Source organism: Peromyscus californicus, unplaced genomic scaffold (genome assembly GCF_007827085.1).
Source record: "Peromyscus californicus insignis strain IS unplaced genomic scaffold, ASM782708v3 Scaffold_10__1_contigs__length_136768540, whole genome shotgun sequence".
NCBI lineage: Eukaryota > Metazoa > Chordata > Mammalia > Rodentia > Cricetidae > Peromyscus > Peromyscus californicus.
In genome coordinates, this window is record NW_026294391.1 from 15833831 (window position 1) to 15846747 (window position 12917).

General features: G+C 43.5%; 2 protein-coding genes across 7 annotated transcripts in view; both read left to right on the plus strand.

The window, feature by feature from the left end:
* The first annotated feature begins 9149 nt into the window (after window positions 1–9149).
* LOC128120055 (protein FAM156A/FAM156B-like) overlaps window positions 9150–12917 on the plus strand; it is a 31101-nt gene continuing 27333 nt past the window's right edge. The window contains exon 1 of the mRNA XM_052753844.1: window positions 9150–9265. The gene's annotated coding sequence lies outside the window, so the exon portion shown is untranslated. The remainder of the gene's footprint in view (window positions 9266–12917) is intronic.
* The window catches only part of LOC128120175 (protein FAM156A/FAM156B-like), a 62202-nt gene continuing 58447 nt past the window's right edge, over window positions 9163–12917 (plus strand). For 4 of the 6 annotated variants that reach the window (XM_052754073.1, XM_052753898.1, XM_052754149.1 and 1 more), the window contains exon 1: window positions 9163–9265. The gene's annotated coding sequence lies outside the window, so the exon portion shown is untranslated. The remainder of the gene's footprint in view (window positions 9266–12917) is intronic. The other 2 variants (XM_052754410.1, XM_052753987.1) reach the window with 2 other exon arrangements.

Here is a 12917-nt window from a genome sequence, read left to right on the forward strand (position 1 = left end):
TGATGTAGGTGAAACTGTCAGTTGACCAGCCAGAACTGTGTATACATTTTAGGAAAAATCAAACTCGAACCGACCAGAAACAATGAAAAATATGACCCACTAGCACATGTGTGTTCAAACTTGCAATGGTATCCTAAATACGGAAAAGAGAAAACACTGCCATGCTTGGAGTTGTCTATATGGAACAAATAGAATACTGCTGTATTTGCTTTGTTTCTAGTGCTGAAAAATAAAGAGGAAAATATTTTAATTTGGCTGTTTTAGCCTCTGGCGATGTTTACCTCAGGAAAGCACTTCATCCTCATGTCTCCCAAAGTCCTGTGTGGTCAGGATGCATGCCTCTTTATTTGCCCAAGAGACTCCAACTGCTATAAGAAATTGTATGGTCCTGGTGGGCGGTGGTGGCGCATGCCTTTAATCCCAGCACTCAGGAGGCAGAGCCAGGCGGATCTCTGTGAGTTCGAGGCCAGCCTGGGCTACCAAGTAAGTTCCAGGAAAGGCGCAAAGCTACACAGAGAAACCCTGTCTTGAAAAACAAACAAAAAACAAACAAACAAACAAACAAAAGAAATTGTATGGTCCAAGTAGTGCTGTGAAAATGCACATTATTGTTTCTTAGAAATGTATTATGGATTTATTAACACAGATCTTCCTTACAATGTGCCGACATGATCAGTCTTTGGTTCAAGGACTTCTATGTACACCTGAGAAAACATTTTCCTTCTTCATAAGATAGCATGAGTTCACCAAATTTGTTTCTATCTGGAACAGTTGACGGCAAGCATTAGTGGTCTGCACTAGATATCAGAGACTCTTTTAATTGCAAATGAAATCTGATGTCAAACTAGCAGTGAGTTACTTTTGCAGTATCCAAAGAAGTAATATTTCCCAGAGTGGACATGCCATGCCTTGCATTGTCGATGATGCGCATACCTGTCTCTGGCTTTAGAAGGGGCTCTAGGTTTGGAAGAATCACTTTACAGTCATCTTCCAAAATATGACAAGAGCATCATCTTGGGTCTCAGCATCATCAGTCTTCTAATCAACTGCTTCCTGGTGATCAGCTCCCAGGCCAGGCCCCTGCAAACAATACCATTATAATTGGATGTTCTGAAACATGGTACATGAATGAGGCCACAGTCATCTTCATCTCTCCAGAGCTTATTCACTAAAAGCCTGTAGGTAAGGTAGGATGATGAATGTGAACCCCAAGAACACGATAAGTAATAAAGGAAAACCGAGCCATAACACCAACACCCTCCACTTCCTTTCCCAAGGGTGCCCACAAGGAAAGTGAGTTGACCATTTTGTGTCTGTGTATGATTGTACTTGTTGTTATCCTTGCCTTGTGAGAGCAATAACTCTACACATTGCTCATGCATTAACACATTAATGCAGGGAAGTGCAATATCCCTAGCTGCACTGTGAGCTCCAAACTGAACTATCCTTGCCCTTTATACCAGTGCAATAGTCAGGAAAGACTGATTCGGAAAGAAAAAAAAACAAACCTTGAAACGTAGTAAACAAGCTGAGATTCGTGAGTGTTCTTCAAAACAGCTACTCTAACAAAACTCTCTGTATCATAAAAAAACAAAGAGCAATGGAGGAATCCTGCAGATTAAAGGATACCGAATATCCAGAGCAAAAGAATTCTGTGTAGGCCCTCTCCTTCCAGCTGACCTCATCCTGAACTGCACGGGGTACATCATCTTTCTTTGAACAGGTGTTGAAGGGACTCTAGCTAGCCCAACCATGGCAATATGGCTCTGGGAGGCCTTGCCCTCCTCCCCCATTGCCTCTGCCTTGCTAAGAACCATAAGATTACATTCCTAAAGCTAGGCACCAATGTCCATTCCCTTATTTGGCTATTTCCTCCTCCTGAGGCTGACTACCAAGGTCCAGCAATCAAAGTATCGAGGTCTAGCTATCAAAGTATTCAAGTCCAGCTATCAAAAGCCCATTTGGCTCAACATGATCAATTAAAATTAAATACCTCATCCTAACATGGGATTTCCCCTTGTGCCTTTATAAACTACCATTTTTCTGTAGACCATGTCTGTCTCCTCTCTATACAGAGGCAGTTCTTTGTCCCTCTGGGACAAATACACCTAACTCCTCACCCTTGTTCCCTTCCCCTTCTCCCTCATCCATTATCTTCTGTCCTTGTCTCTTACTTCCTGTCCTTTGTCCTCCTGGGGCAAATAAATGTCCTTTGTGCTGAGAACTTGGTCTTGGTGGTCCTTCTTGTATAATATTAGAGGGACCAGCCTTAATATTATACATCCCAGGGGTTCAAGACAGAGAACTTCGAACGGCGAGGACTTTTTTTGGGAAATAGAATCTCAGCACACAGAGCTTTAGTCCAGTCATTTATTCTTCTAAATCTTCTTCTTTCTCTTTCCTGTGCCCTGGAAGTCCCGGTATATATATATATATATATACTTACAAGCAGTAATCTTTTGGCAATGCAAAGCCAGACTTCCAGGGCAAACGGAGGGGTGATAAGAATTACATAAAAGGGCAATAATTGTTAATTATCATTTGCAATCCCAAAGGGAAGTGACTAATGGGGAAATGAATTAACTAAAGGCTAAATTCGGGTAATATCTAAGAAGAGGGATCTTATATGCTCACTATAGTCTTAAACATGATTGGTAGAAAATGTTAAGAATCTATAAGTTGCTAGGTCAATGAGAGAAAATAAAACTGCCTTCTTTTTTCCTGTGGCTCCTATCTGTCCAAGCTATTTGCAGTTTTTCTACAGGGTGGGGGAAAATGTGCCTCATCATTAGGCAACCTGTGTACAGCTAGATGCCTCTGGTGATAGTTAAAGGGAGATCTGGAGCTAGAGGTAAGATTTGGGAAAGGAGGAAGTTAAGTTTAATTGGCACATCTGCCAGGCCTTCTCACACAGGTAGTCCGGACACTTAAGTCTGGTCTTAGAGAGTACAGAGGTATCTTTGATAAGGTACTTTCCTCCCTCTGGGGATGGACCTGGTCGGATGCTGCCAATGATGATAATTACAGGGAGGCTTGAGCTGGGGTTCAGGCTGAGCACAGCTGTCAGCACAGAAGGTTATCTAAATATTCCTTCAGTAGAGGGGAAATGGTGCCCAATAAATGATGGAAAAGCTACAATAGCACACAAGAAACTCACAGCAGGAAACGGCTGATAATCAAAAGCCACATATCACCAAGGCTCCTTGAGACTCAGCTTGACCTCTGGAAGGCCCTTGACTTCATCCAGGTATTAGCTTGGTCATAATCAGCTGAAATCCTACTTTGTATATTTTTGCAGCTTGTAGCAGGTCCAGTGCTGATACTGATCCCTTTAAGGCATAACATCCTTCTTGCCAGTCAATTGTTTCTCTGCTCTGTGTGGCACCTCCTTGGACTGCTGGGCCTAGGAATGTAGAGGCAAATCAAAGGTTTTATAAAACTGATACGTGTAATAATATATGATGTATATGTGTGCCATAAGAGTGTGTTATATACATCACACACCTATATAGTTCATACACACAAATAACAAGAGGCTATATCTAATCATATATTTCTATAAAGCCATGTGCAATGCCATTGTGTACATTTGTTCTTACTACTGTGGCTCTTTTCAGAGAGCGTTTACTACAAATATTTATCCATGAAAAGTTTGGAAACCATTTCCATCTGTGCTCAGAGGGAGCCATGCAAGCTTGTTAACTAATGTAAGGACATGTGTCTGGGAAGCAGATGAACACACACATTCTGGTAATGCCAAAATGGAACCCTCCAGGATCAGTAGTGCAGGAAGCCTTTATAAGTGTGCACATAACAGCTCAACATTTAAAAACACAGCACTGTGAACAGAAAGGCACTCGGTCTTGGTACAAGGTGGCACACAAGTATTTGATGATCTCTTTGGCCTTGACCTTGACGTTAGTCCTTGCCTCAACATTCATACTTCACACTGAGAGTACAAAGTTGCTGGCAGAAAGATGTGCCTGACAGAACAGCTTTCTTTGCACGAATCTGTGTAAAATACTAGCACTTGGTCTATAAACGATGAGGAAACACTCAAAAGGTTTCAGAGAGAATTTATTACTATGCAAACTTCCCAGTCAAAGCCCATGCATACGTGCTTAGTTCCTGTGGAGGTGGGCACAGTAAATGTGCCCTTTAAGGATATGGTAAAAGGCTCATCACTGACCATCCAGTCTTGTCTGAAAACCCATCATTTGTGAGAATTCATGTCTGGCCTTCCAAAAGAAAATACGTCTGAGTTCAATGATAAGGTTTGCTTTGGAAGGTAGATTCCACATCAGGCAGTCACTTAGGAAAATGCCACCAGAGGGTTTGATAGCTCTAGTTGGGCCTATTTGTGCCACGATCATTAACTAGATTCATTTGCTTTCAAGAGTGGTCTGTTGGGTCCCATACCCCCATTTTCATATTTTCTGTTGCCCTCTGTTGCAGTTTTTTGATGGTCCAAGGCAGAGGTAAGAAGCTGAGATGCAGAGAGACCCTTAGGAACACAGTAGGTTACCCTACCCCACCAGATCCCTAGTAATAGCACTTTTCCTCACTGCATGACTGCCCCATGTCAGGCCTTCCCACACCCTCCTCCCTTGCAATGAACACTAGGGACACTGTACTCTAGGACCTTTTAGGAACTTCTAGGACTTGGTGAATGCCTCTGAAGGAACTCCTGACACCTTGTCACAATCCTTCCCTGTCACCCTCCCCACTTCAGCCTGAGAGGAGACCCATGATGACCTTGAGGGCTTTCTTCTGTGGCCATGAAACTTACTGACAGACCCACCCAAAAGCCATCTGAATCTCAGAAGACTCACTGTTAAAGTGGGTGATCTTAAGGAATTCAGTTTAATTGTTTGAGGGGATGTTTGTTAGCTTCTTTTCTTTCTGATACTTTATTATTTTGAGACAGGGTTTCTCTGTCTAGCCCTGGCTGTCCTGGATCTCACTCTGTAGATCATGCTGGCCTCTAACTCAGAGATCCACATGCCTCTGCCTCCTGAGTGCTGGGATTAAATGCATGTACCACCACATCTGGCTTCAGTGTGAATATTTTATATGTGAACTAAGCCTTCCTTGTTGCCCAGTCTCCTGGGATTTCTGTCATGTGGTCTAAAGTCTTGCTCACGGCCATAGAACAAAAACACCCCTGCCTGATTTCTACAGTACCTCTTTGCTTGCATTATCTGTGATCTAAATGGACAAAGCAGAGAAAATAGGAGACACAGTGGTTGCTGCATTTCCCACTGCTCTTTAGATGTCCTTTGACACATTAGGTTGCTTTTAGACCTACTCTACCCCACTTACTGTCTTCTGTTAAAATGTCTGTCCTTTACTGCTGCCATCCCACACCAATTACTTTTAATCAATTATGTTTAAAATGCCAAGTAATGCTTGTCCTTCTGCGACAGATCACAGGGACCCGCCCCTCACTCCAGCCCCAGGATATTAAGCCCCATTTATCATTGTTCAATCATTTTCAGTGCTGTTAAAAGCTGGAACTGTGAGTGCTATCTGGAGCTCCCCTTGACTCTACTGTAAACCTCCTTTGAATGTTCTCTGTGTGTGACTCAGACTCTCACACCGGACTGTCGGCCTTAAGCGGCTCTGATTTGAAAGCCTGCTAAAATGCCCTGGTTGTATCCTGGTGGCATGGAACAGCACACAGATGCGTTGAGCACACTGCAGGGCAAAGACATGTGCATACCGTCTTCTGCACCAGAAGGTGCTCTACCTGCCAGGGTGTTCTCAAATAGCTTGAAGAGGTTTTTGAATGGGTTTGCATTTTGGCATCAAATGCAAATATACAGCTCTGGGTATACACCTCAGAAGGCTCTGCAGACATTTCACCCAGGCCAGAGGGCAACACTTGCCCTGGTGACCCAGTGGGATGGCTGCCATGGGTACAGTTCACAACACTCCATCAGCATGAAGTTTTGTGAAGTTACTGATGCAAAGACATTTGCCACACCCCCATTCTTGCTGTATGAGCTGGCAGCACGACTCACTTTCTGGGTCAGCTTGCCCTCTGCTGCTGTAATGTTAGGTCCATTAGAAGAACTCCCTTGTGTTCTTTTCTGCCAATTTGGGCTCTGGGGTTTTGTTTTTCATGACCCCCTGGGCTAAGCTGGTAGCTTGAAGAGGAGATGGCAGCTGAGACAGCAGACTCCTAGAAGCAGCATCTGCTGTCCCTGCAGAGGCAGCAGCCCTTGTGGTAGCAGCAGTGGCAGCAAGGGGGCAGTGGAAGAGTTCTTGGGACAGACAGGCTGGGGCAGAAAAGATGGGGAGCAGAAGGAGAGGATGCAACAAGGGACAACAGAAAGACAGAGGAGCCAGAGCACTGATACTAAAGAAAGACAGCAGGCTGTGAGGAGCCAGAGATGGAAAGGGGTGGGATCCACCTCCCTGGAAGTGTTCCAGGAGTCTGGAAGGGCCAGAGGTCTTGAGAGTCTAGGTTTTGGACCTGTAACAATAGCCCCTCTTAGGGGCCAAGGTGTCTCAACACTGTGAACCCTAGAGCCGGGATGTTAACCTCAAGGAACTGAGCATCCTAAGGAAGAAATGTAAGACTTGGGATGTGGAGTGCTCCCTAGCTCTGCTCCTCTCTGCTGCTGCTGAAAATCAGGGATTATAATGGCTGGATTTTCCTACTGACACTGGGGGTGAAATCCTTGAGGAATAATCCTCCAACCAAAGTACTGGCAGCCAAAGGTCTCTAAATTGTTTCACCTTAAAGAGAATTTAGTTTTCTTACTTTGCATAATGGAAATAATATTAAACTTCCCTCTAACTTTTCTTTGCATCCATACATTACTTCATCTCTCAACAGTCATATGAAAGCCTCCTTTTGCAGTAGACAGCAATTAACACCAAAAACTTCAATGGTCAACTTGAAAGAATAAGAGACTTGGGATGCTCTCACCAAATGGGACATCTAAGCTATGAACCTGTCCCTTCCAAGTCTCAAGGACCGTCAGAGAAGAAGGGAAAGAAAGATTGTAAAAGTCAGAGGTGGATGTTTTCAGGGAAATTCATTTGCTCAACATGACAGAACTGTGGCCCACATGAATGTAAAGGCAGATGTGACCACGTGCACAACATATTCACAGGATCAAGCTGGGAAAAATCTCAGCGTGGATTAGGACGCAGTTCCTGAGTTTACACCCCTAGCTGAGGAGCTATTAGCAGTAGACGATTATTGGGGAGGAATCCAGTTTTGTTAGGGATTTGGTTCCTGAGAGGAGACCCCTGCTCCAGTAGAAGTTCTCAAACCCGTGCACATACACAGGCACCATTCCATGGTCTCAGGAGGATGCTCCAAAGTACATGAAGCTGGGAGGGGAAGGTGGCAGGAGGGACAGAAGACAAATTATATGGTAGATCTGATCAGAGAAAATTATGTGCATGAATGAAATTATTGAATGATAAAAGTGGTTAAAGGCCCTTGAGACCAAGTCTGATAGTCTGTTTCAGATCAGATTGCGTGTGAAATTAGGAAAGGACTACCTACAACAAGTTGTCTCCCAACTACCACATACAGACCATAACATGTATCTGCATACAGACACATACAGAGATATAAACGTAATTTTAATTTTTAACTATATAGAATACATTAATTTATGAACATATCTTATGATTGTGGACATGATCCCTGCACATGAAAGCTTATGATTGAAGAATTCAACAGATTGCACAAGTCTTTCATTTTCCACATGCAGCTAAATCTATGTAAAATGAGTGTGCTTTGTACAAATACCTCAGGAAAGACACACGCAGGCTACATTATTTTGTTTTACAAAGTAAAAATATATACAAATCTCCAAAATAATTTTATGCATATAGCATCTGTATCATGATGATATCATTTGATTTAGACATGCAATATCTCATTATTTTTCACCATATGAAATATTTTTGTTAAAGAAATTTTTACATTAAATCACAAGTGCAACAACTGTGATTGTTTTTACAATTTACTTAATTGTCCACTTTAATTTCATTCAATATAAAGAGATAAGTTAGGAAAAATTTGCAAGTGTAATCTGCAATAGATTCTGCCAGAAATGTGTGTAAACACTTCTTTGTCTAGGTATAACTTCTGCATTTATATTTTGACTAACTTTTATTTATTTGGTTTTGTGCAGACAGCATTTGTCTGTGTAGTTTTGGTACCTGTCCTGGATCTTGCTTTATAGATGAGGTTGGCCTGGAACTCACATAGATCCACCTAAATCTACCTCCTGAGTGCTGGGATTAAAGGCATGCACAACCACCACTCGACTTCAGGTTAATCTTTTTAAAAACATATTTAGTTGAAAAGTATTTAAACTAAATGGGATACCTGTCCATGAAGTATTCTTGCAGACACTAAAGCAAGATTAAAGACTAGGGAAAATAAGTGAACTCAAACAAATATATGACATAAAAAACATATAGAAGTTATCTTTAATGAAATAGCTGATGTTAGAATGTCCTTATAATAACTTATGGGGAATATTCAAGAATAATACTGTCAAATAAACTAATTATATATGGAAAGAGGGCATGGGAGGAAGATGTAAGGGAATGAAAAATTAAAACACTTCTAGACTCAGTTTTAGGGAAGTAATCAGCCAGTGTCATGATGACAGTGAAGTAGCTACAGTGACATAATAGTTGTCGCTATAGCAACAGGAATAATCTGACAGTACACAGGAAGTGTCTGTTCCTAGCCACTGGCTGAAGACACATAAGAGCAAAGAGGCAAGAGAAGCCGCACCTACATTGAGAGCTGCCCTATTGGCAGAGCTGAAAATCATACACCCTGGAACGGTTATTTCAGTGGACAATGGGGCTGGTCAGGTAGAGTTTTAACATTTGATCATAAAATCTTTATGGTTTTGGTCCCAAGCAGTGGTTCACATTAAGATTCTGATTGGGAACTTGAACTTGGGCTTTGGGTATACATAGAATTCCTGTTTCACATGTTTCCTCCACTGCCTAGTGCCATCTGCCTGCAGAATCTGAATCCATCAGGGAAGCTCTGACTGGTGGATCCCCAGACAAGGCTGCGGATTTGGGTATTAGCACAGGTTTGAAAGTTAAGCACCCGAAAGATCAGTTGCTGAATGATGACAGATGTTCCTCTCCCTTTAAAACTCTTTTCAGGAAAAGGAGAAGAGATGACAATGAGGAAGACACCCACCTTCCCCGTCATTCGAAGAGGAATAAGAAGGACCAGGCCTTCCAGGACCCTCGGGCTATAGAGGTAGGAACTATGGCCACCCAAGCTTCTCCACTTGACTCATTGCCTGCTCTGTGGTGTTCATTTCCATCTCCACGAGGCAAGAGAACCCTCCCAGATGCCCTCGGGAAAGTCTTCTCCTTGTCTGCAATGGCCTTGAGGCAGAACAGGATTTTAAGTATTGACATAAGTGTGATTTTACTGTGCATTAGAACAGAGACAGGGCTGACAGAGAGGTTTTCCCAAGCACAACCAGGAGGAAAGGGGTTCCAGAAATTCCTCCACCTTGCAAATGGGGAGGGAGAATCGAACCCCTTCTACGATTAGGATAGAAATAAACTGCAAGAACAGAGAGGCATGCTACTGGCTACAGTGCTCTTCTTGCTTTCTCCCTGAAAAACTAAGAGCCAAGTGAGGTTGTGTGAAGGGATTGGGGAAAGCTTTAGGGATGCTTGTGCTGAAGAGCTGGCATTTCAACTTCAACAGATTTCACTTTAACAACTAGTAAGTGGTAATGCACCATGGTTTGGATGGAAGCATAACTTAGTGAGGAGGGAGCGTTGTAAAGGGTTTCTGGACAAGTCTCATCAGGTAATGAGTAAGTATGGCTCAATTTTTCCTTTCCCGAGCAAGAGATAAAGGCTTATCAACATGTGCCTTCCTCTGGGACACAAACACAGGTAGGTTTTGGATAAAATGTACCCAGACCTACCCAAGTCAAGCAAGGAGTTTCTTGATCCACTGAGTTTTCTGTTGCATATGGTCACCTAAATATGAATACTGGCCTTTGTTTCCAAGGTTAACATCCTTAGACCTCCGTGTAAATCTGCTCCCTGGAACAAAGGTGTGAGATATGGTAGTGCAAACAGAAGACCCAAAGCTTTGGTACATGTCTGTCTTCCTGATAAAGAACAAGGGCTTCACAGTGTTTTCCTGATGGCTGAGTAAAAGAAGAAATGGACAGTGTGTGGTGAGCTGTGGGTCACTAGTACAGATCCCAGACCTCTACTCTGCTATTGATCACATGGGAACTAATGCTCAGGTTCCAAGGAAACAGCAGTAAGACAAATGGGACAAATACATTAAGGGCCTCACACCTATTCCGGTTAGACTTCTGTGCATCCTTGATTTTCCCCAACTGTTGGGGCTACAGCTCTCTGTGACACCACTGATTTAGGCTGGGTGATTTAGGCTGTCTGCTGGAAAGTTTGGTAGCCTCGTACATTTCTCTCTGGTGTTAGCAGTTTGTGGTCCACGCTGGTTAGTTTAACTGCCAGCCTCACAGGCCATGGAAGCCCCTGAGAGGAGGATCTCTTTTTAATACTCTTCTGTAGTCTTTGAAATGTCATGCAGACATGCTATTTCTTGATCATCTTCACCTGCAGTCTCTCCCTGCAGCTCTACTCAGGACTCCCCCAACCACTATCGTTCTAAATGTTAGAGCCTCCTTTTCACCGTGTATCCATGTACCTGTTTAACCCACTCTGTCCAGCTAGTGCTTCTCAAGTGCACAGAGCCTTGGGGTCATCCACTGAGTCCCAGGTAACTGACCAGGGGCCATCTACCCCGAGAGAAGTGACTCTTCCTTCTCCAGCAGCCATCAGTGGCCAATAGCTCCTTAGCTAGAGGTCCAGCCACAACAGCACCTCCCAGGGGATTAACCTGGCTTCATCATGTTCAGGTAACCACAGCTGCCATGGGTTCCCGTGTGCAAGAGCCATACCATAACCAGGGGACAGTGTTTCACTGCACTCCTCCCTGTAATCTGGCTCTTACATTCCTTCTGCCTCCTCATCTACAATATTCCCTGAGCCCAATGGCAGGAGCAGGTGGTGTAAATGTCCCCTCTGTGGCTGAGCACTCACAGTTGCTTAGTGTCAGCACTTTGAACAGTTATGTGTTTCTACATTGACCACTACTCATTGCAACTAGAAGCTTCTGAAACCAGTGTTGAGAGCAGTGCAGACCTATGCATGCAAACATAAATATTCAGAAGGCAGTTCAGCAACATAACCATTCAGCAGAACAAGAGTAAGTCCACCCCCAGCACTTTGGAGAAACTATGGGCTCACTAATATTAGGTTTTGACTATGTTTACAGTGCCAGGCATACACTCATTCATGTGGAGCAGGCCTCAGATCCAATCAGGAGAAGAATTGGTTAGCCCCAGGCACAGAACTGCAACTACTCCACCAGTGGGTTCATCATGCCTGGCGGGCCAACATTAAACCGTGCAGGGTCCAGCAATGGGTAAGATCACTTATGTCTTTTCCCTCACGACAGCCAGCATTTATATATATCTTCTCGGTACTATGGACATTGGCCAGCTGGGAGAGTTTCTTGGTGAGTTCAAGACTGATTTCCCTGTGACCTGCAACAGAAGTGTATAGTGTCTAGGCTACAGGGTCCTACCATCTTATTCTGTTGGGCAACCAAGAGCAATGGCAATAGCCTTCATTCTTTGGTCACCTCTGAGGCTGGCCAAACTATAGGGAGGTAATTTATGTACCGTGCTGAGATTTTACTTAATGACTTACAGCTTCTGGGAATACCATTGTTCACCCACATGCAGTATCCTTATTCAGAATAGCATGTATGGGGCATGGAGAGATGCCTCAGTCATTAGTATTGTCTGCTCTCCCAGGAGACCTGTGTTCAATTCCCGATCCACATGGCATACTTGTCTGTAACTCAAGTTCCAGGGAATCTGACACCTTTACAGACATACACGCAGGCAAAACACCAATGCACATAGGATAAACAAATCATTAAAAAATAACATGTATGACCTCATTTACCGTCTAGTGTATTTCCTTAAAGCTTATTCATACATCCTTAGTTTTCCTTAGCATGTCCACATCTTGCCTACTATTCTCCACTCCTTTTCCCCTATTCTCATTTAAACTTTAACCCCCAGAATTCCCCTCACATTCTTTCATATCACATGCCTTCCACCACATCCTCTTGTTATATATATTTTACCTGGGTTCTAAGGCCATGGGTTCTCATGTAGCTTTTTTCTGCACACTTCATTTTGGTTAGCCCTTACCTAACCCTGCCTTTGTCCATTCACATCACTCCAGAAACTGCTAGAACCCTTCAAACTCCAGGATTTCTGCTCTCTAATTTCATTTTACCAGTATTGTGCTATGTCCCGTCTTTTCAAGCAGACGTCCCCCAACCCAATGGCGTGTTTCTACTTTCTTGGGTTCCAAATGGACTCCAGGATAAAAACAGTGTTTGGGCGGGAGCTCTACCTCAAACCCTGGCACCCTGGCATCCCTGTACCCAAAGAGTCTGGAATGTTCTGGTGGAAGATCCACCTCAACTCCCCTCCCCCATCTCTTTCCCCAAACCAGCCCCTTCAAAGTCAGCCAAACACAGCTTCTCCACCAGAGAGTCTCAAGACCATTCCCACAGGGTATGTAAGCTGCATCCAGGAAAACAGACAGGTGGCTCTTCCAATCTCTCAGCCCCATCTCCTCTCTGAGGGACCGGGAATCACCTGGGAAGTTTTATTCATTAAACCTGGGCTTTTCCAATTCAGTCTGATTTGGTTTGCTGTGACAGCAGAGAGGCCTTCAGGGTGCAAAAGATTTATCACACACAACACAAAATAATCAAAGATAGGACCCACATAGGAGTGAAAAGATGTGGTATTTTTCTTTTGGGGATT